Genomic DNA, 26,651 nt, shown 5'->3' with positions numbered 1-26,651 from the left:
ATAGGCAGTTAGCAAGACTTCCCCAATAAAGGAGTGGTTCTGCGGGTGGTGACCACAGACCACTTCTCGGTTCCTATGCTTTCTGGCTGATGGTTTGGTCACTTTTGAATGCTGGTGGTGCTTTCACTCTAGTGGTAGCATGAGACGGAGTCTACAACCCACACAAGTGGCTCAGGTAGTGCAGCTCATCCAGGATGGCACATCAATGCCAGCTGTGGCAAGAAGGTTTTCTGTGTCTGTCAGTGTAGTGTCCAGAGCATGGAGGCGCAACCAGGAGACAGGCCAGTACATCAGGAGACGTGGAGGAGGCCGTAGGAGGGCAACAACCCAGCATCAGGACTGCTGCCTCCGCCTTTGTGCAAGGAGGGACAGGAGGAGCACTGCCAGAGCCCTGCAAAATGACCTCCAGCGGGCCACAAATGTGCATGTGGCTGCTCAAACGGTCAGAAACAGACTCCATGAAGGTGATATGAGGGCCTGATGTCCACAGGTGGGGGTTGTGCTTACATCCCACCACCTTGCAGGACGTTCGGCATTTGCCAGAGAACACCAAGATTGACAAATTTGCCACTGGCGCCCTGTGCTCTTCACAGATGAAAGCAGATTCACACTGAGCACGTGACAGATGTGACAGGGTCTGGAGACGCCGTGGAGAAGGTTCTGCTGCCTGCAACGTCCTCCAGCATGACCGGTTTGGCAGTGGGTCAGTAATGGTGTGGGGTGGCATTTCTTTAGGGGGCCGCACAGCCCTCCATGTGCTCGCCAGAGGTAGCCTGACTGCCATTAGGTACTGAGATGAGATCCTCAGACTCCTTGTGAGACCACATGCTGGTGCGGTTGGCCCTGGGTTCCTCCTAATGCATGACAATGCTAGACCTCAAGTGGCTGGAGTGTGTCAGCAGTTCCTGCAAGACAAAGGCATTGATGCTATGGACTGGCCCACCCGTTCCCCAGACCTGAATCCAATTGAGCACACCTGGGACATCATGTCTCGCTCCATCCAGCAACGCCACGTTGCACCACAGACTGTCCAGGAGTTGGGGGATGCTTTCGTCCAGGTGTGGGAGGAGATCCCTCAGGAGACCATCCACCACCTCATCAGGAGCATGCCCAGACGTTGTAGGGAGGTCATACAGGCACGTGGAAGCCACACACACACACACTACTAAGCCTCATTTTGACTTGTTTGAAGGACGTTACATCAAAGTTGGGTCAGCCTGTAGTGTTTTTTTCCCACTTTAATTTTGAGTGTAACTCCAAATCCAGACCTCCATGGGTTGCTAAATTTGATTTCCATTGATAATTTTTGTGTGATTTTGTTGTCAGCACATTCAACTATGTAATGAACAAAGTATTTAATAAGAATATTTCATTCATTCAGATCTAGGATTGTCGGAGGAGCGAGACCGCGTGGTAGACCTAAGCAACGCTGGATGGACACGATCAAGGCCGATCTAGAGATCGCGAAGGCAGACCCGACATACGTGGCAGAGAGGCGTGGAAGCAGTACTCAAGGACATTAGCGGACCTCGCCAGAAGCGCAGGACAAGCGCTGAAGAAGAAAAAGAAGAAGAAGATTCAGATCTAGGATGTCTTATTTTTGTGTTCCCTTTATTTTTTTGAGCAGTGTATATTCTCAACGTGCCCAGAGAGAAAAAATATCTGCCTCTACCTAGATTTGAACTCACAGCTTCCTGATTGGGAGGTAAGAGCTCCACCTCTAAGCCACTGCATCATTCCTTGGGAAGGACTCGATAGGCGGACAAAAATGCCAAATCCAGTGTGAACATCTGGCTGGCTGTGCGACAAACCAAGACAATAAACGTTAGCCTTCTGATGAACGGCCAGATTGCAGATTTCTGAGCCATCACTGAGAAGGCCCTTTTTTTGTGGTCCCTGCCAAATGTAAATTGCAAAGGAGATGGGACCCACAACCTACCCTGCCTTCTTGTTGTCATGAAGCAGGTTGACGTAACTGGGGAGAGGCAGTCCTTCAAATACCCTGGCTCCGAACTATGTGGGGCTTTAAATGCGATACCCAGTACCTTGAATTGCACTGTCATGTCCGTGGGAATCTGATTTGGAGGGGGAGGCCGAACAGCTGACGGAGTAGGAGTGTGACTCCATTGGCTGTGGAAGAAACTGGGGAAGGGCAAAGTCCAGCTGGGCAGAGCAAGGGAGAGGGAATTCGGAGGAAGACCTAGGCCCACTCCCTCTTCATCCTAGGGCACGCAGGGTGTAATGGAGAACGGAGCAACGTGAGGGGGAGGAAAGGGCCCTGATTCCCTTCATTAGCTGCATCTGGGAACATAGTGTTTAAAAAGGGAAGCTGCGCACAACAAATCGTGAATTATCTGGTATTGTTATGGCTTATCTGTGTTCCTGGTATCTTCCCAACTGTGTGTGTTTTGCTGTGCTTTCAAGTCTGCAATTCCTTCTCCTGCCCTGTCAAGTTAATTACTGCAGCGTGGTTTGTGTGGATTTTTATTTTCAGTTTGAATGTACTTTATTTTCGAACGGAATTTCCTCCACTTAAAGGCTGTTCCTGGGAGAGTTTTTCTCCAGACGAAGGTAACCTGGACATTGGGGGCAAAGTTGGAGATAATAAAGGGGCTCTCCTTGCTTATTTAACTGTGTTGCCTTTGTGCCGCGCCCCGGGTCATCACACAACCCGGAGCAAAATTGTCAACCAGTACAGCTCCTGCAAAAGAGGTGACGTACAAATCTAGGCTTGTACAAAAACGGTGCGAGCCACTGTGTTTTGAACCAACTTAAAGCTTCTGGATACTTTTCAAGGTCAACCCCACGTAGAGCACATAACTATAGTCAAAAGGTGGTGACCAGGGTATGGCTGAGACTGCAAAGAACACAGTCCAGGCTTAACTGGCACACACGGAGAGGCAAAGCTAGGAGAGCCCTCCAGATTACGTACTAGGTCCCCCTGAGACAGGGCAGGCTCATCCCCAACCAAACAAGCTTACCAAGAACCCAGGGCTCCCAATCCCAAAGCCACTTGGTCCTTTCTGGGCTTCAGTTTTAGTCTGTTGTTCCCCAGGAGTCCAAGAAGGAACCGAAGCTTCCCGCACATCTTGGAAAACGAGACCCTCGCTAATGCAAGGACAATGTAAGTCAGTGGTCCTCAACCTTTTTTGTACCAGGGACCAGTTTCACGATTATTCATTCTTTGCGGCCCGGTACAAAATGATCCACGGACCGGTATCGGCATCAGCACGCACGACCAAGGCAAGGTGAGCCGAGCGACCGGCCAGCCAGCCGTCTCCCGCTTCTCCCCGCCATCTTCAACTCCTCCTTTGTACCTTCTCGCGGTCGATGGGCTTTTCGGGCTCTTTCTTAATCTCCTCCTGAGTAATGCGAGACTCCACTGCCATCGGGACGGCTCTTCGTTTGAAGCCGCCCCCCCTTCAATGAAACTAAGGCGCGAGGATTCCTTCAGCACCCAAACGCCGCTTTCCAACCGACGACCGACAAGCTCACCCGGAAGCACTTTCTCAAGCGCTGTCGAAACAAGAAGGCGGCGCCCAAGCAAAGTAGGCGGCCCAGTACAAAATGATCCATGGACCGGTATCGGTCCGGGGCCTGGTGGTTGGGGACCCCTGATGTAAGTGAGCAGGAGGAGAAAGCGTGAGCTTGTTCATTGGATGGCGGAGGGTCGCTGCCTTTTAGCTCTGAGCTGATCATGGAGAATATTTGTACCTCGGGGTTGAAAGGAGGGGACCTTGGTGGCAGTCTCTGAGCTTGATTGCTTTACCTGAATAACAGTTGGAAGGGACTTTGGGGGGTCTTCTACTCTAACCCACTGCTCAAGCAAGAGAGACCCTAGGCATTTCACACAAATGGTTGTCCAATCTTCTTAACAGATAACCAGAGTTGGAAGGGACCTTATAGGTCATCTAGTCCAACCTCCCACCCAAGCAAGAGACCCTACACCATTTCTGACAAATGGCAGTCCAATCGCTTCTTGAAGGTCTCAAGTGATGGCGCTCCCACAACTTCTGAAGGCAATTTCTGTGTTGGTTGGTTGTTCTCACAGTCAGAAAATTTCTGCTTATTTCCAGGTTGAATCTCTCCTTGATCAGTTTTCATCCATTATTCCTTGTCTGGCCTTCAGGGGCTTTAGAAAATAGCTTGGCCCCCCTCCTCTCTGTGGCAGCCCCTCAAATATTGGAAGACTGCTCTCCTGTCTCCCCTGATCCTTCTCTTCACTAGACTAGCCAGGCCCAGTTCCTGCAACTGTTCATCGTATGTTTTAGTCTCTAGTCCCCTCATCATCCTGGTTGCTCTTCTCTGCATCTTTTCTAGAGTCTCAACATCTTTTTTATAGTGTGGTGACCAAAACTGGATGCAGTACTCTTACTAAGGCTTTATAGAGTGGTATTAGTACTCACTTGATGTTGATTGTATCTTAAAAACCTTCAGTGTTGGAATGCTCACAACTTCTGAAGGCAAGTCATTCCACTGGTTAATTGTTCTGTTAGGAAATTTCTCCTTCGTTCTAGATTGCTTCTCTCCTTAGGGTCCCTTCCAACTCTTGTTATTCGATTAAAAGTTTCCATCCATTGCTTCTTGTCCTGCCCTCCAGAAGTGGTATTCAGCCGGTTCTGACCAGTTCTGGGGAACCGGTAGCGGAAATTTTGAACAGTTCGGAGAACCGGCAAATACCACCTGACTGGCCCCTCCCCCATCTATTCTCCGCCTCCCAAGTCCCAGCCAATTGGCTGGGTCTTCTTTGGTTGCCCTGCACAGGAGAGCGGAGCTGGAAAGCAGGTTAGTGGGGTAGGGATGGGATGGGATTTTGCAGTAACCTTCCTCTGCCATGCCCATAGAACCTGTAGTAAAAATTTTTTGAATCCCACCACTGCTGCCCTCAGGTGCTTTGGAGAATAGCTTGACTCCCTCTTCTTTGTGACAGCTCCTTGAATATTGGAAGACTGCTATCTTGTCACCCCTAGGTCTTCTTTTCATCCAACTGGACATATCCAATTCCTGCAACTGTTTCTTCATAATCTTTTAACCTCCAGTTCCCTCATCATCTGTTTTCATCTGTAATCCTCTGACGTTGCTGGGTTGTTGTTGGTTTTTTTCTGCAGGCATTTCCTTTACCAAACTAAGTAACCTCATCAGTGGGTCATGAAACGCCTGCAAGAAAACAAGCAGCCAAGTTCAGAAAGCACCAAAAATCCCACAAGGCTCTGTCTGTGGAAGGAACGGGATGCTGGTGGCGGGGGAAGAATCCTGCTATGTTTAGCTGCTTGGATTGCTGAGTCAGGGCCAGTCAGTTCTTTGCATCAGCTGAGGCAGTGGGGGAAAAGCGATCTTTTTTTTTTCTCTCCAAGCAGTCCAAATGATTCATAAACTTGGGCTCATTTGGGGAAGGTGCGTTGCAACCGGGGGGAGAGGCTGCCAAGAGTGTAGCGCTCACTGATCTTTGTGCCAGGGATTTATGCGCCGATATTCCCCCTTTTTTTGTCAATGGAATGAGCAGCCGGACGTGAAGCCGCCTTTGCCCTGTGAATACCTGCTATCGACAGGTTGCAGAGTGTTTCAGCAGAAGTGAAAACATCCCAAACTGGAACATTTTAATTGCAATTATGGAAAGCAGTTAGAATAATAATAATAATAATAATAATAATAATAAATATATATGGTTCCTGCGTGGTTGGGCACAGCACATTATGAACACACATTTGTGTAGGCCTATCAAGACTTCCTTTTAGGATATGCAGAGCTGAGAAAGTGTAAAAAGCATGCCACAGAAAAGTCAAGACATTTTCATACAACTAAACTTGGGTTACCAATACCTTTCACTCTATCTGACCACATCTTCCTAATTCTGCAAACGATCCATGCTTCTACGCCACCTGTGCCGTTGGTGGGTTTCAAATAACTCCACCGCCGGTTCGCCGAAAATGTGAGCGCACACATTTATGCGCCATGTCATCTACTGCATTTTGTTTTCTAAATTCACTTATTTTTAACATCAGAATCAGAATGGGGCTAGAAAGGACCTTGGAGGTCTTCTAGTCCAGCCCCCCCTGCTCAAGCAGGAGACCCTATAGCACTAGCACTTAGACTTATATACCGCTTTGCAGTGCTTTCTAGCCCTCTCTAAGTGGTTTACAGAGTCAGCCTGTTTCCCCCAACAATCTGCATCCTCATTTTACCCACCTCGGAAGATGGAAGGCTGAGTCAACCTTGAGCCTGGTGGGATTTGAACTGCCAAATTGCAGGCAGCTGGCTGCAGTAGAAGTAGCTTGCAGTAGTGCCCTCTAACCACTGCGCCACAGAGGCTCTATACTAGTGATGGCTAAACTTTTCGGCACCGAGTACTCAAAGCGCACACAAACCCCCAAAATGCAATGTGCACGCGTCCCGGTGCATACGCCCTGCCCCATGAACACCCCCCTGCATGCATCCCTCCCCCACACATACGTGGCAGAGACCCGAAGACCAGCTGACTGGCAGGAGGCATATGCACATGCACGGCAGCTGTGAGCTGGGGCGACGGTGTGCCATAGGTTCGCTATCATGGCCCTATCCCATTCCAGAAAAGGGGCTGTCCAGTCTCTTCTTAAAAACCTCCAGTGGTCGACCACCCACAACTTCTGAAGGGAACTTCTGTTCCACTGGTTAATTGTTCTCACTGTTATCTATCCAACTGTATCGCTATTATCAAGAGTATTATCATTGCTATCTATTCCACTTTATTTTATAGATTTGGAATAGAATGACAGAGTTGGAAGGGACCTTGGAGGTCTTCTAGTCTAACCCCCTGCCTAGGAATTTGTCTTGGTGCATATGCTCTCAGTGTATATAAAAAGAAGAGATACATTCGTTGAGAGTCAAGAATCATAAGGTACAACACTTAATAATAGTCATAGGGTACAATAAGCAATCAAATCATACTAGGAAACAGTCAGTAAAAATCGTTAGGATACAAGCAACAAGGTTACAGTTAGAATAGAATAGAATAGAATAGAATAGAATAGAATAGAATACAATAGAATAGAATACAATACAATATAATAGAATTCTTTATTGGCCAAGTGTGATTGGACACACAAGGAATTTGTCTTTGGTGCAGATGCTCTCAGTGTACATAATAAAAAAGAGACATTCGTCAAGAGTCAAGAATCATCAGGTACAACACTTAATGATAGTCATAGGGTACAAATAAGCAATCAAATCATACTAGGAAACAGTCAGTATAAATCATAACAGTCAATATAAATATCTTCAAATAAGAAAAGCGATGCTGCTATACATAGACATCACCAAATGTAATATATAAACATCAAATGGACTATATTATTGCCAAAAAGGAGGTTGAGAGCTCAATGTAGCATCAAAGATGTGGCCAGGTACTGTGTGTGGAAAAGTTCAAGCTCCAAGTTAAGCTAAAGAAGAAAGCCAGTTAGTTTCCACAATATGGTCTTGAACATACTGTATATACAGTAATACACCATTATCAAGGAGAACATCAGCAACAGCATTAGCATTTAGACTTATATACCACTTCATAGTGGTTCATAGCACTCTCTGAGCGATTTACGTCAGTATATTTCCCCCAACAATCTGGGTCCTCATTTCCCAGCCTCGGAAGGATGTGAGGTCAACCTTGAGTTTGTCAGGATCAAACTCTTGGTTGTGGGCAGTTGGCCTGCAACACTGCATTTCTCCCACTGTGCAACCACGGCTCAGGAACTTTTTGCTATTGAAGAGCAAAATGTGGTTGCACACCCATTTGTATGTTATGTTAGACAGCAGGTTTGGCCTAATGGTTAACGCACCAGCCTAGAAACCGGGAGACTGTGGCTTCTACTCCCATTTTAGGTATGAAAGCCATCTGGCTGACTTTGGGCCAGTCATTCTCTTTCAGCCCAATTTACCTCATGGGGTTACTTGGGGAAAAAATAGGAGGAGAAAGGAATATTAAGTATTTTCACTGCCTTGAGTTACTTATATATAAAGTAATAAACACAGGATTAAAAAAAAATCTAGTAAAATGCTTATGCAGCAAGAAGGCTGTGTAGAATTTAGCATGCTGTATGAACACAGCTGGAATCTCAGAATCCAGATATTCCATTTACTGTAACTTATGGCTGAATTACATAAAACATTACAATGGAAAGGACACATTGTAGGGCTGCCTTCTTATAAAGTATGAAGATTTAGGCTCTAGAAGGCAGGCCAAGAGGCAGGGAACCAAGTAAAACTTACTTGGATTTCCTCTTTCTCAGCAACTGAGAAGCAAGTTGTACTGATATTTTTATTGATTGATTTAAACGATTTCTAGAGCTGCCCATTTCAGAGTAATGATTCTGGATCATGTATGGAAACTTAAAAGCCCCCAAATACATCTATGTCTATGCATGCTTAACTAAACTACCCAGGAAATGACATCCACGCATTGAAGAGTCAACCGACTGTGGTTTTAGTTAAGTTACGCAAACCAAGTTCATTCAGTTAGGTGCTCAACTTATTATAGCAGTGTTTCTCAATCTTGCCCACTTCAAGATCTGCAGACTTCAGCTCTGTGGGGAATTCTGGGATTTGAAGTTGGCAAATCTTAAAACCAGGAAGGTTGAGAAACATTGCTATTAGGGCAATCCAGAAAGCAGGTTAATTAAAAAGTCAAGTTTAAGAAGGCACACCGGGAATAGAATTTGCATTTTAGGCTGCAGTCTCCTAATTGGGTTATTTCAGAAAAGACTCCTCTGAAGAGTTAAGAGTTTAAAAAAGAAAGTTTCTTGGGGTGGGGGGAGAAGCTGTTAGTATTAATAAATTCAAAGGCTACGCCCTCATGAAACTCCTCTTCTGTGGTGGTGGATTAAGAGTGTTACAGATGGATGTTTAAAATGTGTTTCAAAAAACACACCCATATATAACACATATATTAACATAATAGCACCTTTCCTAGGTGAATGCTGATTAATGTCATTTGTTTTCCTTTTTTCAATATTTTGATGATTTGTAATTTAGCATGTCTTGAATAAATTGTTATTATTGTTGTTTATTATTATGAATATCTTTTATTCATTAAACATGAAAACCAGTCAACTGAACATTAAAAAATGTATCAAATTCCAGTGACTGGTGCTAATGGTTGATACGGCTTGCTGCCTAGGTATCAAACCAAATACCTTCAAATTATTATTATTTTCATCATCACTATCATGGATTTAAAAGAGCTTTATAGCTGGACGACTGGCGCTTCACGGGGACTCCACCCCAAGCGGCTTTGAAGAAGTGCAATCCGCTCGCTCCAAAGACACCGGGAATGGGAACCGCTCACACGCCAACACGTGTCATCCAGCCGGTAGCGTTGGAAGCGTGGCGGAGGGAAAAAAAAAAAAGGGGCCGGAAGCCGGCGGGCATCACGTGACGCAGGCGCCGTTCCTCCTCGTGGGCGGTCACATGACCGAGGCGCCGTGTCGGCTGGGCGGAGAGCGGTCAGCTGACCCGCCGGGGCGCCCTTTCTTCTCTCCTCGAGGCCGCGGAAGGGGGAGGGGGAGGGAAAGGAGGGGGAAAGGAAAAAAAAAAGCATGGCGCGGGTCACGTGACGAGGGCCTCTTTTTTTTCTTCCCCGCCCCTCCCCTTACCCCCTCACCGCTCCTCCCGAGCGAGGCTTCAGGCGAGCCCCGCCCCTTCCCCCTCCCTCCTCCTCTTCTGGCCCTCGCCCCGTGACCGCCCCTCCTCCCCTCTCGGCCCCGCCCCTCCCCTCGGAGCGGCTCCGGAAATGGTCGTGCTGGGCTTCGCTGCGGCTGCGTTGGGTCTCGCTCCCCGGACTGAAGGCAACTGAAAAGGTAACCCGCGCGGGGCGGAGAGGGGCGCGCGAGAGTAGGCCGCGGCGCGGGTGGGGGTACTGAGGGTGGGGGGTGGGGGGTGGGGGGCGGCGGCTGGGCGGGGACCAGGCTAAGCCCCGCCCCCTCCGCCGGCCTCTCTCTCTCTCCCTTCTCTCCCTTCACCGCGTCGCACCCTGACGGGGGGGTTCGGCCGCCATTGCTCCCTTCCAGGCCTCGCCTCAGCACCACGTGGGAAGCCCAGGCCGGAGGGAGGCCCTGCCTGGGACAGGCCGCGTGGAGCTCTACTCTCCCGCCCCCACACACACCCCTCCTTCCTACCTCAAGGCCGGCTCTTCCTTCGGCCCGCTCCATTTTGTCTCCCTTCCGCTTCCCATCGCCCACCCAGCCCCGGGACCCAGCGGGGGCTCCCTTTTCTCCTCCCGCCACCACCACAACGTGGATGGGGAATGGGACCCCTTGTGTGAAACGAACGGCGCTGAATTAAAAGAAAAAAAAAAGACTTCCCTCCCCACCGAAGCCGGCATGGCCTGCCTACAAAGAGCCGCCGGCTGGTTTTGAAAGAGCCGAAGACCGGCTGTTCTGGAGGGGCCTCTTCCCTCTTTTCCCTCTCGCCCTTCGGCTTTCTTGGACTCTGACCTCTCAAAAACGCCTTGGCTGCCGCCAAGAACCGACGCTGAATTCCCTTCCAGGGCACCTTTTTCTCCTCCCCCCCCCCAAACACACCACATATATACACACACACACACACACAAATTCAGGATTTATTGGCTTCGGGGGGTGGGGGCTTCTTAGGAAAAGTATCCCCTCTGCCCTTCTTCCTCCGAGTAAATTTAGCTTTTCTCTCTCTCTCTCTCTAACCTTTTCTTTGCGTGTGAGAAATGCTGAGGTCTCTTCTCCTGTCTGCCAGCGAAGAATGACGGGGATTTGAGGCCCATGAAAACCTGGTTTGGCTAGTTTTTATCTACGGCCGGTTTTCTATATTCACTCTTATTTTGTGTGCTCTTTGAAGCTTGAGCTTCAGAAGCAAACAGGCTCTCAGCAATTGGGGTATTATGTCGTACCTGTTCTTTTGGAAGAACTGCTGAGAGCCTTGGTTTAGTTTAGTTTAGTTTACTTTGATCGTCATACAACGAAATCAAACACAGTCTTCAGTGCACATCATGAGGATGAAAATAAACACAAACACACATCCTTCACCCTTCACACATTGAACCGAAAATCCCCAACACTGCACTATACAGCAGAATTCAAAGGAGCTACTGCCCTGGGATAGAAGCTGTTTTTCTGCCTATTTGTCCTTGTTTTTATTATTCTGTACCATCCGCCAGATGGTAATAGTTCAAAAAAAGGGTTCCCAGGATGAGATGGATCTTTGAGAATATTTGAGAATGAGTTATTATTTGAAAAATATTTCCTTTCCCTGCTGGCTGTAAGCTCTTATCCTACCGTACCTGTTAGCTATGCCCTCTCACGCAATAATAAAAGAATCATACCAAACAAAACCTTTTCTAGGGAGTCTCCATCCTTTATGTTTATTGGTATCCTGCCTTTTATTTTTACAAATAACTCAAGGCCGGGAATGTATCCAACACACCTTCTTCCTCCCTATTTCCCCTACTACTACAACCTTGTGAGGAGAGTTGGGCTGAGAAAAAATGACTGGCCCAAAGTCACCCAGCTGCCTTTCATGGCTAAGGCAGGACTTGAACTCAGGGTTTCTGGCTTCCTAGCCTGGTACCTTGACCACACTAGACCAAATTGGTTCTTGCCTCTCTTCTTACACTTTTACTTGTTGGGATAAGTCCAAAGGCCTACTCTTATGTATAGTCAAATTGAGCAAGAATTGTAAATAATTTTGCACTGGTGAAGTACTATACAAATGATTAATGAATCAGAACATCCAGTTCTGCAGCTGGCTTTTCCCTGCAAACATCCTTGGAGGTAAAAGTCCCTCCCACTCTTGAATCATGGCTTGTTGAAGGCATAAAAAAATCCTGTTTCCTGAACCATTCATCGCACCTGAAACCATTGAGCCTTACTTGGACCCAGAATCCCATACCAGTTCAGTGAGAATGTTATTTGGACTGTCATCAATTTGGTCATACCAATAGTGTCTACAAAAACAGACCATGTAATAAACACAGAATTTATGAGCTTTCTTGCTACCTTTAAGCAGCAAAGCTACAATCTGTGTAATGATAGTCTCCTAGTATGTTTGAAGTAAAACCAGATGCTTATGTAACACATATTCTTAGACAAAAACCTCTTTCCCCACCTATTCCTCTGCTACATGAGCTTGTTCCTGTCCCCTCCCATCTTATCTGTAGAACCCAGAATCTAAGGCACACCACTATCTAGGATGTGTTTGCCATGTTCTTGCACAAAATTTGAAGAGTCTGAGACTTCAGTCAGTTAACAATATTGGTAATATTTGTAGAGTAACTTCAGTCTATAAATTTAAGTATAAGGAGCCAGTAATCTGATCCATTTCTCAGCCAGTGTCTCTGAGACAAATTACTGTAGTTGTTTCTGTCACACTGAATGTATGTCTGAATTTATAGCCGCATGAGATTTTGCTTTTTTAAAAAGTGACTTATGTATCATCTTAACTTAAAATGTGAATATCATATAAAGAAAGGGTTGGTTTGATTTCACAAATTGCATTGCTCTTTTGATGTGTTTCTAAGCCTTTAAATGTTTTTTTTATGGGAGGGGGGAAGAATGTTTTTACTTAAATGAAAAACTTCTGTTTGCAATTTCAGATCCCTTACTCTCTTCCTCCCAAGACTTCATTGATCTCTAAAAGCTATGTCAAATCATATAACATGATGGTGGCCATGATAAAATACCTTCATGTTGTTTCCAAGAAAACTACAGGTAGTCCTTGATTTATGACCATACATGTAATAACCATTCAAAGTTAACACTGGTGCTGAAAAAAGTGATTTAGGACCAATCCTTATGACCATTACAGCATTCCCTGCAATCATGTGATCAAAATTTGGTCAGTTGACAATCCCGGGGCCAAGTGGTCACAACCTCCAGTCTTCCCAAAAGGCTTTCAACAAGCAGCGACACTGGGAGATACCACCTTTGCTTAATGGCTGCAAGATTTGCTTAACAATCCTGGTAAAATAGGTAAAATCCTGTAAAAATTGGACATGATTCACTTAACAACTGCATCACTTAGCAATGCAAATTCTGGGCCAATTTTGGTCATAAGTTGAGGACTACTTGTACTTCTCTACAAATAGAACATCTGAAGTTCAAGCTTATACCTCAACTTGTAATACACAGAAAGGTTTCCAAGAAGTAAGGGTGCTTATAGAATTTCATGGTTTAAAAAATGGTTGGGGTTCACTTTCAAATAGAGAAAATGAGTCCCAACACAATTTTTTTTGAAAGAATATTTTATAGGTATGTTTCCTTCTCGCAAACCGTTTCCCATGATATAAGATGGGGTGTCATCTTGGATTTTCCCTGACACTTTCATTCAGAATCTGCCCTCTTTTCTTCAGTCAGTAAAGCCACTTTAAACCTGATGACCTTAGATGTGGCTCCCAAACATCTTGTTTGTCACCAACTTGAGCAGGTTTCATGTTTCGTGAAGGCTTATGCCTTTTATTAAAATGTGACCAGGCTCCTGATCCTTTGCCAGGTCGAGCAAGTTTCTTGTAAAAGCTGTGGGTTTTTTCCTCTGCTATTAAATGTGAATTAGCAATGTATAAATATTAGGAAATAATCTCATTCTGTAAAGGTGGAACATCCAAAGAGGCATTTGCTTTCCCTCTCCATTGCCTTTTGTAAGTCTGACAGCCTACTAACTTTGTGTAAACTTAAGGTCACTCAAAAAGATACTTTCTAGAGCATAAGTAAACTCCAGCTAACCATTGTCTCATCTGGCATCCCCTTGTTGTATTGCGCAATCCCTGTAAACATTCTTGGTTTGCATTTGCAATGCTGGCTTGTAATTTTCCACTTATGACCGCAATTGAGCCTAAAATTTATGTTGCTAAGTAAGACATTGAGTACATTTTGTCCCATTTTATAACCTTTCTTGCCACAGTTGTTCCGTGAATGACCGCAGTTAAGTTAGTAAGATGATTGTTAGGTGAATCTGCATTCCATATCAGGTCGCAAAATAGGATTACATGACCTTGGACACTGAAACTCATAAATGTATGCTGGGGATGCTGCAATAGTCACAAACGTTCCTAAGTCAGGTTTTTTTTTTTTCCAGTGTCGTAACTTTGAACTGTCAATAAACGAACTCTGGTAAATTGAGGACCGCCTGTATGTCGGAAATCCCCTCTCACCATGTTCTGTTTATGGAATTCTGATCTTACTCTCCCAGTTTCATTTTTTCCCTCAGGTTGGAAAGCCATAGAATATTGGGGGCTTCTCACTCCTTGCTCCCCCAGTGCTCTCTCCCATCAGGAAAGGAAGGGGAAAAATAAGTATTTGAGCCATGAGCCAGTCTCTCAACTTAGTGCCATCCAGATGTGCTAACAGCAATAGCACTTAAGACATATATCACTTTACAGCCTCTCTTAAGCTGTTTACAGAGCCAGCCTATTGCCCTCAACAATCTGGGTCCTCATTTTACCCAACTCAGGAGGATGGAAGGCTTAAGAACATGACTTCCGTCTTCCCCAGACAGTATATCTAGTAGACCACAGGTAGACCACAATTGAACCCAGAATTTAAGTGAGTTTTGCCCCGTTTTATGACCTTCCTTGCCACGGTTGTTAAGCAAATCACTGCAGTTCTTACATTAGTCACCCGGTCTTTTAAGTGAATCTGGCTTCCCCCCCTTCGATGTAGCTTGACCAGGTTACAAACCATCATCAATGTGAGTCCGTTGCCAAACGTCTTTGGAGCGTAAATCATGCAACCGTGGGGGAGGCTGTGTGTGAAAAGCGGTCCTCAGTCACTTTTCTGAGTGCCGTTGTAACTTCCAACGGTCGCTGCGTGAACTGTTGTAAGTCTAGGACTATCTGTAATTGTACTCCAGCTCCTTTGCCAGTTCGAATCCCACCCAGGCTCATGGTTGACTCAACCTTCCATCCTTCGGAGGTGGGTAAAACGAGGACCCAGATTGTTGGAGGGGGGTCAATAGGCTGACTCCCTAAACCAGGGGTCTCCAACCTTGGCAACTTTTAAGCCTGGGGGACTTCAATTCCCAGAATCCCCCCAGCCAGCAAAGCTGGCTGGGGGGATTCTGGGAATTGAAGTCCCCCAGGCTTAAAAGTTGCCAAGGTTGCTTTAAACCACTTAGAGAGGACTGTGAAAGCACTGTGAAGCGGTATGTAAGTCTTAAGTGCTATTGCTAACCTACAGGGTAGGATAGCCTTTGTCAAGCCGTTGTCGTGCGGGGCCCTTCCCACGTGCAAAGAGTATTCGGGAACCTCCCGCGTTCCCCGTTCGTGTGTTCCGAGGAGCTCCGACGCGTGCGTTTGGGGAAGGGGAGGGGGCAAGGGAAGAGAACCTGCTGCGGCTGGCGAGAAAGGGAGGATTTCCCCCTTAAGCGGATCCCAAACGCCCCCGCCCCCCAAGAGCGAGTTTTCCTTCCTGCCTTGCGCGCACGTGGCGGGGAAAGAGAAGCAGGACCCGCTTGGCGGCCGGTCGCTTCCTGGGAACCGGCGCCAGGCCTCGGTTGATTCCTCCCCCCACCCCACCCGCCCCGGTTCTCTGCTCCTCCTTTTCCTCGCTAGGCCCAAAGCCCGCCGGCCCCACGTGTTCTTCCTCTTCCTTCCTTCCTTCCTGCCTCCGTTCCTCGCCTTGCCCGAGGCCGTGGCGGGGTTGGCCTCGGTGCGGCTCCTCCTCCTCTTTCTCCCCTCCTCCTCCTCCTCCTCCTCCTCCTCCTCTCGCTGGCTGCCGCTGCTGCCATCGCGCCGGTCGTCGGCTCGGCGTCCGCCTCTGCGATCCGGCCCGGCCCCACGTGCTTCGGGCCGAAATCGGTAAGATGGCTCGGTAAGAAGAAAGGGAGACCCCGCCGCCGGGGTTTGGGCCCGCCTCCCGGCTTTCTCTGCACCCAGGGCTCTGTTCTCGCCGCCGCCGCCGCCGCCGCGTGGGCCTGACGGTCGCTTTGCCTTCTTCCCCCCCTCTGGGGCCGCCCGGCTGGGACACGTGTCCTTGGATCAGGCGGATCTGGCCTGCTTTTCCGGCAGCCGAGCCGGCCGGTGCTGGCCGAAAGAAGGGAGAGGCGTCCCGGAGGCCGAGGGTGGGGGGAGATTGGAGGTCCCTTTCGGGCCCCCACGTGCTCTCCGTGGGAGGGGTCGAGCCTGAAGTCCGTCTCGCCTTTCTGCTCGGCGGGCTGCCCGGATTGGGGGCCCTTTTGGAAGAGGGAAGGGTAAGACCTGGCTTCGGGCTATTCTTTCTCTGTCGGGGGCTCCCCCCCTCCCCAAAAGGGCCCCTCCCCTCCTTTTTCCAGCTGCCTTCTGTCTCCCCCCCCCTCCCTCCTCAGCCCTTTCCCAGAGGGGCTCTTAGGGAAAACCTCTCTCCCCTTGTAAAGATGGGAAGGATAAATAAGCCTTGGCATCTTGCCTGGGCTCTTCCTCTTCTGGATTCTTTTTATTTGGTGGGTCTCCCAATTTTTTTGTGTGGGGGGGGAGCATGGGTGGGGTGGGGAACGGCGGTGGCTCCTTGTCTCCCCTGCCTCCACCATATGTTCGTCCTGGGAAGGAGGCTCCTAGGGCTGGTTTTTCTTAACCTGGTTTTTCCAGGCTTCCCTTGGATGGAATGTCTGACTTGGCTTTGACAGGTGTTTGTATAGACAGACAGTCAGGGGAGACGTGGTTAGTGCCTGCAGTTAAAACCACTCATTTTCTTCCTAGCCTGGTTGACTGCCACGGAGGTGGGATCCTATGGGGATTAAAGGGAATTTGTGTGTGTCTGTCTGTGGAGCAAACTCCAGTGCTCCTTAATGGGGGGGAAGGAGGACATTTTGAACCTCTCCTGCACGTTTCCTGGTTTTCTTAAATTCGGGCTTTAAGGGAAGCCGGGTTCCAGGGAAAGTTGGTTAACTTAACAAAGTCACATTTCGTTCTAGCTGACTCTCTCCTTCAAGCCTACTCCCTGGCAGTGGGCAGAATCTACCCTCATTTTGATGAGTGTATTGGATTAGTAGAAGAGAGAGCAGTGTTGTAATTGAATTTTTTTTCTCTCTAGCAAGAAAGGCTGTGCTGCGGGAATACAGTGGTTCTCCTTTCTAACTCTGGAGACATGGGTGTGTGCCTCAAAAGAAGGGCTGGGAAAATATTTGAAATTCCTAAGCTACAGGATAAAGACATTTGGGAATGAACCCTGAATAAGGATGGAAGGGGTCACTCTTACGGGAAAACAGTTACCTACTTTTCATCCCTGGTCAGTAGCCAGTAAAGTCCTGGCAAATAAGTTTTTAAAACCAGGTTAGAGGGTGATGATAGTGGCAAAGTTATTGTTTATAAGGTGCCTCCCATTGTATTTCTCAGGGAAAGTTTTTTAAATACAGATAATTCTTGACTTATGACCATATTGGAACCCAAAAGCTTTGTTGCTAAGTGAGATACTAACTGAATTTTGCCCAATTCTAAGCCCTTTCTTTCCACATTTGTTAAGCGACTCACAGCTGTTAAATAAGTAACATGGTTGCATGATTGTTGAACGAATCTAGTTTCCCCATTGACTTTGCTTGTCAGAAGCTCGCAACTTGACCCCGGGACACTGCAACTGTCATAAGTATGAGTCGCTTATCAAACATCCAAATGGAAATCACGTGACCATGGGGATGCTGCAACGGTCGTAAGTGTGAAAAATGATCATAAGTCCCTTTTTTCAGTGCCATTGTCATTTCAAACGGTCACTAAGCAAACTGTTGTAAGTCCGGGACTACCTCTTTGGGCTTTTGGTAAAGGAGAAGGTTTGTAGCTCAGGATTGAAATGAGGGGTCCTTGGTCCTGTCTGAGTTCGGTTGTTTTCTTGCAGCCAAAGGTTGTTTTCTTATTGGCTTTCTTCTCTCCCTCTCTCTCTCTCTCTCCCTCCCTCCTTTCCTCTCTCTCTCTCTTCTCTCCCTCCCTCCCTCTCTCTTTCTCTCCCTCTCTCTCTCTCTCTCTCTTTCTCTCTCTCTTCTCCTCCCTCCCTCTCTCTCTCCTCTCTCTCCTCCCTCCCTCCCTCCCTCCCTCTCTTTCTCTCCCTCTCTTTCTCTCTCTCTCTCTCTCCCTCCCTCCCTCTCTCTCTCTCCCTCCCTCCCTCCCTCTCTCTCTTCTCTCTCTCTGAGTATTCCTGTCTGCTGCCTGATGAATTCAGGGTTCTTCTCAAGTATCCTCAATGGATTGTGTTTCTACCATTGACATTTATGAGTTACAAGATTAAGTGGTAGACCATGAGTTGTTTGCCTGTGAAGGGAGGGTGTATATAAATTAAATAAATAAAAAATAAATTAGACATATAAAAATTTATAAGTAGATAAAATGATGGAAGGTCCTAGTTATAAAAAAACATCACCTCTCTCAGTATTCTCGTGATTAAGGATCAGTGCTTTGGGGAACCTCTGCAATCTGGAATTCCATAATGGGAAAAAAGGGAGAGGTGCAAGTAGGTTATTTGATAAAGCACTGTAGCTGCCTGTTCTGAATTGGGAGCCTAATAGCAATATTTCGTATTTCATTTAAAAAAACCACTTGTGTTTTGCTTTGATCAAATGTGCAAAAAAGAGTCCTGTATAAATATTAAGTATTGCTGTTTTCATGAAGCAGCTCAGGAGCTGATCTATGGGATTGTGGCTTCTCCCAGGGCTTGTGAAAAGTGAGTTTGTGACCCAGCTGGATTTTAGCCCAAGGCCTTTCAAGGGTCCAAGGACATAACCCTCTACATCTTGCCACAGTAGCTGCCTTTCACCCAGCAGTCACAGAGGCTTATTTAATATCTGGGAAATTACATGTGCTCACTTTACCGTGTCATTACTTATTGCATTGATATTGTGTGTGTGTGTGTGTATGTATATGTATATATATATACACACACGCACACACACATACTTCCTCTGAGAATCGAGGCACCCAGCGTAACTTTATCCCAACAACAACAGTGTGGGAGTACATGGAGATTCTCAGTCACCCAAGCCTCATAGTTGTCTCAAAGGTGCCTTTTTTTTCTTTCTTTAAAAGGCTACTGGACTGTTTTTTTCCTTGAGGACGAAGAAAATGAAGCAAAATGTTTTTTTCTTCTTCCTCAGAGAAAAAAAAACACACCTGTTTTTTGAAGGAAAAAAAGGACCTTTGAGATAACAGTGTGGGAGAGTGCTTGGCTCCACAATTCTCCAGTCCAGGGCTTTCCAACCTTGGCAACTTTAAGCCTGGCGGACTTCAACTCTCAGAATTCTGGCTGGGGGATTCTGGGAGTTGAAGTCTTCCAGGCTTAAGGTTGGAGACCCCTGCTCCAATCAACTTTGTAATTCCGTGTGAGGACCTGAACTACGATCCAGGTCCATCGCATTAACCCCTCTGCTATACCTACTACAGGTAATCCCCAATTTACGACCACAATTGAGCCCAAAATTTATATTTTGCTTAAATGGAACATTTGAGCGAGTTTTGCCCGGTTGCAACGGCTTTTCTTGCCCTCTGTTGTTAAGTAAATCATTGCAACTTTTAAATTAGTAACACGGTTGTTAAGTGAATCTGGTTTCCCCACAGACTTTACTTGTCAGAAGATCGCCAAAGGGGATCCCATGGCCCTGGGATACTGACCGTCACAAATAGGAACCAGATGCCAAGCACCTGAATTTTGATCACGTGACCACGGGGATGCTGCTGCGGTCGTGTGAAACACGGCCATAAACTCTTTTCCCCCCATGCCATTATAACTTTGAATGTTCACTAAATGAACTGTTGTAAGTCAAGGACTACCCTGGGCTGAATGGGGCTAAGATACACATCTCTTATGTGCACAATGAAAAAAGTTTACAGAAACTACATACCTTCATTGACAGACGAAGTGTGGGTTCTTCATGTGGGAAAACGCATAGTTTTCTGTGTAGAAACAGGGTGACCATTATTTACAGTTTCTAATTGCACAGTATCTCTAGCTCAGGGGTCTGCAACATGTGGCTCTGGAGCCACATGCGGCTCTTTTGGCCCTCTGCTGTGTCTCCCTGTTGGCTGACGCCACCAGTTGGCTGGCCCCTCCCTTCCCTGTCACTCCTCGCCTGGCCTAAGAAGGTAAGGGTGATGGAGGAGGATGGAGACTCCCTCCATATTCCAGAGCAGGAGGTGACTGGGTGGGAATGAGTGACGTCGAGTTGGCCATACCCATCCAGTCACACCGGTTGTTAATTTATTGGCTCCCAGGGTTTTCTTTTCTGTGGGAAACGGATCCAAGTGGCTCTTTGAGCGTTTAAGGTTGCAGACCCCTGCTCTAGGTAAATGACATACAGGTAGTCCTCCACTTACAACCTTACATTGAGTGACTGTTTGAAGTTACAACAGCACTGAAAAAAAGTGACTTACAATGGTTTCTCCCCCTTATCGGCATCCCCATGGTCATGTGATCAAAATTTGGAGGCTTGGCTGCGGGCTCATATTTATGACCAAGGGTCTTCAAACTTGGCAAGTTTAAGAGTTGTGGACTTCAACTCCCAGAATTCCTGAGCTAACATGAGTGGTGGAGGGATTCTGGGAGTTGAAGTCCTCAAGTCTTAAAGCTGTCCAGTTTGAAGACCCCTGTTTATGACAGTTGCAGTGTTCCGGGGTCTTGTGATCCCTTTTTTGCGACCTTCTGATAAAGTCGATGGAGAAACTGCATTCACTTAACAATTGTGTTACTAAGTTAACAACCGGAGCGACTCACTTAACAACTGTGGCAAGAAAGGTGGTAAAATGGGCCCAGACTCACTTAACAACTGTCTCACTTAGCAACGGAAATGTTCAGTTGTTCTCATAAGTTGAGGGCTACCTGTCTTTATTTTTAAGCTTGTTCAGGGGAATATTTTATAGTCTTGAGACATGCCCTCTCATTCCGGAAGTCCTTTTCCTATCACCTTCTCGGCCTGTTTTCCCTTGCTCCCTAGTTCCTTCCAATCACACAGCCAAAGGAATGAGGTCTTACTTTCAGGAACAGCAGGAAAAAGAAGCACAAAATAGGAAGGAGGTACAAAATGTTCCTTTTTGCCCCTTTCTCATTCTCATTACTTGAAGAAAATCTTGCTATCCAGGTTTTGGGTAGCTCTTCAGGTGCCGCCTCAGAAAGGACATTTGAGGAAATGACATGGCCAAAGGCAAGGGAGAAAGAAATACATTCTTCCTTTTAATTCTGCTCTGTTGAAATGAATGTTGCTTGAGAAGCGAGGTGGACTTACGAGCCAGGAAGTCTCCGATAGAAATCTCATTTCAGTCATGGGGCTGTTAGTCCAGTCTCCCTATTAAAGGAGTCTTGCCACAGCAGGGCAAATGTCCAAGTCATTTTCACTCCTTATGCTGATTCAGTAGCTCATCTACTGCCATTGCATAAATAAGCCAGGTGGTAACTTTCTCCTTATTGTTCCCCCAAATTGGGGTTTATTTTTATACACACACACACACACACACACACATACATATAAAGCCTACAAACTTGAAATTTGGCACGTATGTTCCTTTTGGCTTCTAGGTGCTTACTAAGAAAGGATTTTTGGAAATGACCATCAGAGAATTAGTATTTCCTGTATTATTATTATTATTATTATTAACACGCTCTGATGCTAAGGAATTCTACTCCCGCTCCCCACCTGAAAAGAAATCTGTTCCAAATGCAAAACACAAGCAGAGGAGGGGAGTTTCCGTTTTAGTTTCACAGCACCAAGCAGCTTTAGTACAGAACAGTTGAGCTAAGCCACGCCTAGGCTCCTTGCTGTCTACTTCTTGCTCACACAGCAAATACTGCTTCAGTTTCCAAACAGACCTCAACTCTCACATACTGACTAGCCAGATGAATACCAATGGTAGGCAGAGGCAGAATCCCCCCCCCCATTTTCCTCCCCAAAAACTAAGCCCGACCACATAGTTTCATAGCGAGGGGTATCGAGCTAGTTTAGAATATTTATATGACTGCCCAACTCAAAACAAACACGGCTTTGGGGGCCATGCTAAGCAAAAATGTGAAAGAAGAACAGTATATGCCAGTAAAACACAACAAACAGAGGTAGTCCCTTGACTTATGACCACACCTGAGCCCAACATTTCTGTTACTAGGTGAGGCAGTTGTTAAGTGAATTTTGCCCCATTTTACGACCTTTCTTGCCACAGTTGTTAAGTGAATCAATGTAATTTCGTTAGTAACACAGTTATTAAATAAATCTGACTTCCCCATTGAGTTGGCTTGTCAGAAGGTCGCAAAAGGTGATCATGTGACTCTGCAACCGTCATAAATATGAGTCACATGACCATGGGGATGCTGCAGTGGTTGTAAATATGAAAAAAGAGTCATAAGTCACTTTTTTTCAGTGCTGATATAACTTTGAACTGTCACTTAACAAATGATTGTAAGTTGTGGGCTACTTATACTTACGATTGTTGCAGTGTCCTGTGGTCATTTGATCACTTTTTGCGTCATTCTGACAAGCAAACTCAATGGGGTTCCACTTAGCAACTGCATCACTTAACAACTGTGGTCATAAAATGGGGCAAAACTCACTTAACAATTACCTTGCTTAACAATGGAAATTTTGGTCTCAATTGTTGCCATAAGTTGTGGACATCCTATACTCAGTGAAGGAGACCGGAGCTTAATAGCAATAGCACTTAGACTTACTTAAGAGCCGTGGTGGCACAGTGGTTAGAATGCAGAACTGCGGGCTATTTCTGCTGACTGCCGATTGTCAGCAGTTTGGCAGTTCGATTCTCACTGGCTCAAGGTTGACTCAGTCTTCCATCCTTCCGAGGTGGGTAAAATGAGGACCCAGATGGTTGGGGGTAAATAGGCTGAGTTTGTAAACCACTTAGAGAGGGCTGTAAAGCACTATGAAGAGGTGTAGAAGTCTAAGATGCTATTGCTCTGCTCTGCTATATAAATATATATTGTTTATAGGGTTGGCATATTTTCCCCTAACAATCTCTCCTTATTTTAACAACCTCAGAAGAATGGAAGGCTGAGTCAATCTTGAACCAGTCAGGATCGAACTGCTGGCCGTCGGAAGAATTAGCCTACAATACTGCATTCTAACCACTGGGCCACCACTGCTCTTCACTGCAGGCTCTTAAATAAACTTAGGCCTTGTCTACATAACACCCTCCCTTTTCATGAGAGACTAAACTCTAATGTAGTCACTGCACTTTAATCTGGTATCTTGTGGGAATCTAGTGCATGGGGTCAGTCTATAGTACAGTGTGTTATGTGATAATTGAGTATGTGGTAGTTTGCCAACCTTCTATAAGGACGTTGTGCAATCAGACTATAGAATGTCTTCTATTTTAATGATTTAAATAAATCTTGGGGGGGGAGGGAGGAGATAATCCATGAACCAATTTTGTTTTGGAATAAGTAATATTCTTGCTGTTCACTTAGAATGCCATGTATTCTCAGTTGTACGAGTCGGAGAATCCAAAGCGTGGGTTGTCTCTGCTTCCTTGCTTGAAGACTGAGTCAATCAAAGCTTAGTCCCGCCTCCTTCCACTGCGCATGCCCAGTTTTTGACTCAGTCTTCATGCAAGAGGACACAAGGAGAGTTTTTAGAGCTTAGAAGAAAACCGTAGTGGCCCCAGATAGAGCGGGTGGTCTTGCGCTCGGCCATTCTATATTAAAAGAACCAAGGAGTGAGCGTTCGGTGATCCGGAAGCAAGCAGGAGAACAGAGGGGCCCAGAGGGCAGGATAGGCAAGCGCTCGGCTATCCTGAAGCCGCGGAGCAAAGATCAAGCAAAGGACCGCCAAACAGCTGATAGCCGATTAAAAAGAAGCCGCGGCAATGATTCGCATAACAACTGTGGCAGGAAAGGTCATAAAACGAGGCAAATTCATTTAACAATTCTGTTGAGAAATTTTGGGCTCAGCTGTGCTCGTAAGTCCAGGGTGACCTTTAGGTGGTGATTATGATGACTAAACTCAAGATGGCAACATACATCATATTCCTGTCTCCTATTTTCCCTTCAACAACAACGCTGTGACGTGAACTGGAGAGGGACTGGCCCAAAATCACTCATCCAACTTCCATGCCTAAGGGAGGCCTAAAACTCACAATCTCCCACTGTCTAAACCAGCACCTTAAAACCACTACACCAAACTGCCTCTCTACTGTTGGTAGCTATTTGACAATGTCTCCACACAGTAGTACCTTATTCAGTAATACAGAATTTGTAGTTTTATTTATAGCTGTCATATTTCCCCTCCCTTTTAATTGACATCTAATTTTTGTCTTCCTATAGCCTATATATAGCCCAGTACTGGAAATACTTTCACTGCAGTAAAAAAAAAACAAACAAAAAACATCTTATAAGCTTTTTGAACGTACGCATATATGCCTAAACTTGGTGGCACCTATATTCATCTGGCTGCCATAAATATTTATCCAACTCTAAATTATAGGGAATCAAACCTTATTACTTAGTAAAGTGTATCAACTGTTTTCTCTAATGTAAACAGCCTTGCAGAGGTTTTAAATCCTAAAATAGCAGAAGGAAACATTTAAATCACATTGGTAAGTTTCTTAAATATGTACAAAATTTATTGTCTGGAAGTTGCGGGATCCCATCTGGATCGGTAACTGGGACCAGAGGTTGTCTTCTGAGCTTTTGGATTTTTTTCTGGAGCAAATCCTCAGGGAACTTCTCTCTAGCCGAGCGTCTGATTCTTAAGACTGAAGAAGCTACTTGGATTAGCAGTGAAACGTTTCAAACCAAAAAGAAAAAAACTTCCAGTTACCATGACTCAACTTCCAGACAACTCTATCTGGATGACTGAGAGTCTTCATTAACATACAATGTTTATTATTTTGTTAGATTTATATCCTGCCCTCCCTTCAGGGGCTAGAGGTGATGTACATAATACAACCAGACCTCAACTTATGACCACAATGGAGCCCAAAATTTAAATGAGACATTTATTAAGTGAATTTTGCCCCATTTTACGACCTTTCTTGCCCCAGTTGTTAAGTGAACGCTGCTGTTGTAACAATGGTGGTTAAGTGAATCTGGCTTCCCGATTGACTTTGCTTTTCAGAAAGTCGCAAAAGGTGATCACATGACCCCAGGACACTGCAATGGTCATAAATACATGCCAGTGGTCATGTGTCCCCAGTTTTGATCACATGACCATGGGGGGGATGCTGCAATGGTTGTAAGTATGAAAAGAACAATCATAAATGGTCCCTTTTTTTCACTGTATAACCATTCAGTAACAGTTTGAAGTTACAATGTTGCTGAATAATTGGTGGTTATGACTAGTCCTCGGAGTTACGGCTATCAGAGTGTCCTTAATAATCACCATTGGCAACTTTTCCTGCAGGCTTCCCCAGAAAGTCAGTGGGGAAGCCAGCTGGGAAACATCACATTACTGGGATAATATGCTTCCCTCACCCAACCTCCGCAAGTCTCTTTGCACTTGGACCACAATGAACAGTAGTGCAGCTGCGCTGTCCCCGCACACTCTTCTCAACTTCTGCAGTGCCTTTTGCACGCTCCTATACACCCTTGTGCAGTGCTGGTCACGCACCCCCTTGTCCCCTCCACAATTTGCCTGGTGCCTCTTGTACCCTTAATACCACTGCATACTTTCACTGACCTGCAACTCTTACAGTGCCATGACGCGCCCCCCCCAACCCTTCCAAATCCATGTGGCACCTTGTGGCTGCCACAGTTATCCTCCCTGACCCATGTGGCTCCCTTCCCACACCCACTTCTCCTGCACCTGTGTATACTCCATCCCTCACCCACCAATGAGCAACCACTTGCCTCCTGCAGGCCTGGGACTTGCGATTTTTCTTATGGGTAACCGGCAGGAGGTTGTCTTCCCTAACAACTGTGGGATTCAGTTAACAACCTCAGTCAGGACTGCAGGGATTGCTATTGTTAAGGCTTGCTATCACACTTTTATGACTGCTTGACTTAGCGATGGAAATTCCAGTTTCATTTGTAATTCTTAAGTTGAGGACTACCTATGTAACAGATGCCTATGGAGATTCTCAGTCATCCAGATCATGGTTGTCCCAAAAGTGGTTTTTTTTTTCCAAAAGGCAACTGGGCTTTTTGGTTTTTTCCTTGAAGTCATTTCACTTCTCATCCAAGAAGCTTCTTCAGTTCTGATTTAAGAACAGAACTGGAGAAGGTTCTTGGATGAGAAGTGAAATAATTGTCATCAAGGAAAAACAAAATCCAGTTGCCTTTTGGAAAAAAAACAACACCTTTGGGATTCCTATACAACATTTAAGAGAAAAAAAATGACTTCAGTCCCAATGCATTTAAAGCCTTAAATTAGTGCCAGCATAGGGAGATGAGACAGGGAAACTGGATAGATAAAAGGGGAGGTCACTGGTTTACACAATTTTGGATTCCTTAGGTTCTGGTGAGTTAAATGACCTATTTCACGAACATTTTTCTTCCGGATTGCTTCAAAAGAATAAATATGGCTGAATAACCATAGAAGCAAAAGCGGCTGGCTCAGAGAGTACTGTAGGAAGCTATCCTAAGCTCTGTCGTTGAAAAACAACGTGCGATTCCTGTTTTGTGAGTTCTCGGGCAGCTCGTATTCACTGTCAGCTGTTTTGCAAATGGGGAATTTTAAAGCAGTAAGATTGCACTTTGGCAAATGCAAATCCTGTAATTGTTTTGAATTACACAACCTTGTTTCATAAAAGTAGACCATGCCTTAGCCCTATTGACCAC

The 26,651-nt window shown here is 46.0% G+C and overlaps 1 protein-coding gene across 42 annotated transcripts in view; it reads left to right on the top strand.

The window, feature by feature from the left end:
* Positions 1-9,715: 9,715 nt before the first annotated feature.
* Positions 9,716-26,651, top strand: part of EIF4G1 (eukaryotic translation initiation factor 4 gamma 1) — a 135,447-nt gene continuing 118,511 nt past the window's right edge. For 12 of the 42 annotated variants that reach the window (XM_087965489.1, XM_087965483.1, XM_087965475.1 and 9 more), the window contains exon 1: positions 9,716-9,822. The gene's annotated coding sequence lies outside the window, so the exon portion shown is untranslated. Of the gene's footprint in view, positions 9,823-12,584; positions 12,702-15,536; positions 16,177-26,651 lie in introns of those variants that run through there. The other 30 variants (XM_087965476.1, XM_087965486.1, XM_087965480.1 and 27 more) reach the window with 14 other exon arrangements.

This window comes from Notechis scutatus, chromosome 4 (genome assembly GCF_049901735.1).
Source record: "Notechis scutatus isolate UNSWTSFEM ecotype Mainland chromosome 4, rNotScu1.2, whole genome shotgun sequence".
NCBI classification, from domain to species: Eukaryota; Metazoa; Chordata; class Lepidosauria; order Squamata; family Elapidae; genus Notechis; species Notechis scutatus.
This window is presented reverse-complemented; position numbering and strand designations above follow the sequence as displayed.